The sequence below is a fragment of the Rhodnius prolixus genome, unplaced genomic scaffold (assembly GCF_049639745.1).
Source record: "Rhodnius prolixus isolate KJV_2025 unplaced genomic scaffold, Rpr scaffold_7, whole genome shotgun sequence".
In the NCBI taxonomy this organism is placed as follows: domain Eukaryota; kingdom Metazoa; phylum Arthropoda; class Insecta; order Hemiptera; family Reduviidae; genus Rhodnius; species Rhodnius prolixus.
Window position 1 is genome coordinate 5260754 of NW_027411582.1, and position 3383 is coordinate 5264136.

General features: G+C 29.9%; 1 long non-coding RNA gene across 1 annotated transcript; it reads right to left on the bottom strand.

Annotated features, from left to right (window-relative positions):
• Nucleotides 1-231: 231 nt before the first annotated feature.
• LOC141446493 (uncharacterized) lies at nucleotides 232-2983 on the bottom strand. Its single transcript, XR_012453750.1, has 4 exons — nucleotides 2772-2983; nucleotides 1726-1992; nucleotides 880-1044; nucleotides 232-723 (listed from the first exon to the last, which is right to left on the bottom strand). It is a non-coding gene; the product is annotated as an uncharacterized lncRNA (long non-coding RNA).
• Nucleotides 2984-3383: the final 400 nt, after the last annotated feature.

Sequence of the window (3383 nt, forward strand, 5' to 3'; positions counted from 1 at the left end):
GAAACTAATTTCGTAAAGTTGGCATGATCGCAGTATTTACTTTACTTCCACAAAAAAAGAAAATCATGGAACAATGCAGTAAAGTTACTCTCGAAAGTAATAATTCCAGGTTTGAAGTGATTGTAATGAAAATACACCAAACGGTGACGAATTGTACTGCAATAATAAATAAATCTCATAGGAAACTAAATTAGAAAATAACATAAATAATGGCGTATGATGTAGAATAATCTTTAATAACGCAGCAAGTAACAATTTTTTATTTATTTCTAAATTCTATTGTAAAAAGTGTTTTTATTACTATGTTCTTCTTATTCTAAATATTAATAATAATTAGGAAATTAACATTCTAAATGATGTTTACTGGGGCTCACCCAGTGTACTTGCCCAGATGGCCTCAATGGACCATGTACCTAATGGCACTCCTTTCTAGTACACAAACATAGATAAGAAATAGTAAAAGTTTAAACAATGTGAAATTGTGACTTAACAAATATAATGTTGACATTCTTTTCTCGGCTTCTACAAATAAATGGAATTTCAGTTTTATTTGATAAAAGTTTTTATCACAAATAATTCTTTTTAAAAGTTATTGTGGTATTGAAAATTGGGCAAAGTTTTGAAACTGGTAGCATTTTTGAAAGATGGGGAAAAAAGCCTTTTCAGTCATTCCAGGAAAATTCTGTTCATGGCATTTCTGGCGAGAATGATGGATAGGCTTCCCTAAAAAGAAGAACAATTTCAGTACTCTGTATTTAATGTTTTATATATTATTAAATAGAGTAAAATGAGTTGCTAAGAATTCAAAGTTTGAATGATATTCCACTTCTGGAATACTACTTTTATGTAATAGATTCTTCACTTTTCTTATAAAAATACCTCCTAGGATGTTGGCTGGCCTCCATTTTTTTTCTAGTCAGTTTTCTTATTAATCTATTCTATTTGCTTTTCAATGGGTTTATTCCAGCGAAGCCTGGGGTATAGATGTATGTTAGATGTAGGTCAAACAAGAGGCCTCTTCTGTATCATAAGCCTTCGTGTTAACTGAAACCCAATTTAAATTGCATTTACCTTTATATCGTTTAAACTGCCATTATTTTAAGTTTGTTCAGTCAAGCAATGCCTTCACATTCCTTCCTTTTTGTGTGGGTATTAACTGTGTATATGTGGTCATAAAGTTGGTACAAAAATCTACTTCATCTAAAACTTTTATTTGAAAAAAGGTATATAGGTTCATTAAAAAATTTTTTTGACGAACAATTTATTAAAGCGAAATAATGTGCATGCAGAATCAAGTAAGATCAATAAGTTAAATACATTTTTTTTTTTTTTAAGTGATCATTGCTAGTTAATTTTCAGTTGAATCCTTGGGGAAGTCCCGCAGTAAGAAATATCCCACGTTTGCTGTTGACCTGCTTATCTATCTGGAAGGACAAAACTGATGGACATTAGTCTTAGAAGGAAATTCAAAGGTGGGAAGATTAGAATAGTTTTATTTGTAAACCAAATTATTTTTATTATTATGATAAAGGTTATGTTTCATTTTCGGAAGAATGAGGAAAACAGATGTGTTTTCTCTTCTACTCCTACGTTCATCTAAAAAAAAGTTAGTCAATCTTAGTAGCATGTACATTGATCGTAAACTCTTAACATAACCTTAACCTTACGATCAAGGTAAAAACCTCCCTATGAAGAAGTAGGTTACAACAACATGCAATCACTTACGTTCGAGTTGGTTCAGTGTTAATTATCAATGCATTTTCTTTTCACAATTATGTAGTTACAACTATTTTATTTTATATTCAATCATTTGCGTTGTAAAACCATTGTTGCATTAATGATGAACGGATATTCTTTTGAGAAGAGTGTAACTTTTAATATCAAATTGAGGTAAGGGCAAATTCAAATGTATTCTTGCGTTTGAAATGTCAGTATTCTTTAACTTGTTTAAATCTTTTAAATGCTTAGATATTTTTTTTCAGTCATAGCATCCTAGACAAAATGGTAATGTTGGTGGTTGGTGTAATTATCGTGAAGTTACACTTTAAACATCAGTCTAAAGTGCGACTTCAAAATAATAATGCTTATTATATTAATAGTTAATATTAAGTTAATTAATAGTTAGTCAAGTTAATAATGATTAACTTGCATAATAAATCAGTTTTCCAATAGTTTTGTTAAAGAAAAAAAAAGTAGAATAATATCAAAAATTACTTGTGTTCCTAATTGTCACATTTGCCGACTTAATTTTTTAGTCTCTAGGGAAATATTTCCTTTAGATTACGCGAAAGAAAAATAATATATACTGATAAATTTAGTAAGGATTTTTCCTATAATAGAACAAAATATCTATTCTTAATAATAAAAGAACGAACTGCTTCAGTTAGAATTAAAAATGCTTCTAGTGTTGGATGTAATTGACATTAGAATAAAATTGTGACGCTGGGAGATAACAATGTACTTGATACAGAGTTTGCTGGCCAAACGCAACACAGTCATGGGCTTCAACTGCATCTCTATTCAACTGGCGAAACTTCGTGCGACTTCTAGCTTGTTCCAAAGCTGAAAATGCCTCTGAAAGGGATCCGATATTAGTCCAAAGAATACATCACGCAGAATGTACAGCTCGCGCCATTTTAAAGTAGGCGTTCTAGCGCTGCTTCCAACAGTGGTTTCCATTTGTTTTCATTGAGAAAAGTGTTTGGTTTCTCTTAGGGACTACCTTGAAGTAGGTATATATATTTAGTTAGATAATAAAGTTAGTTACTTACAATTCTTTTTGAACACACGTTACACCGTACAGATCATTAATTTTTTTATACTACTCCAATAAAAGTTCTGTAAGATTTTCAGTGTTTAAAAAGAAAACAATTTTTTATGCCATAAATTAGTCCGAACTAATTTCAAAAGTAAATGTTTTCTTTTTTAATTGTCAAATTAAACATTGGGAAGTTCGAGACAAATTTAAAATTTAAATTGTTTTAACTTTTTAGAATCATCCTAGCAACAACTATAATAGTTTGGAAGGAATTTTTTGTTTATACTCTTAAGCTTCTTTTATTGTTGTAAAGGAAATAGTTTAAAAGCGGTTGTTAAAATCTTATAATTTTGTTCCAAAACTCTTGTAAGATCCGCACTCGCACACACCTGTGCTTCATTTACATCCTAAAGGAGTGCCATTCTCAGTAATTCCTTGTATTTTGATGTCTTGCTGTTTTGTGATTTTCTACGCTTCATTGTCAATTTGTAATGCACTTTATTTTACCTAATATGGTTTGTTGGATATTGCTCAATTTAAATGGTAGGAGATTCAAATTTATTTCTGCTTTATTTAGTAATACATAATTACAGCCACTTTTTTTTTTATATATCTTACTATAATA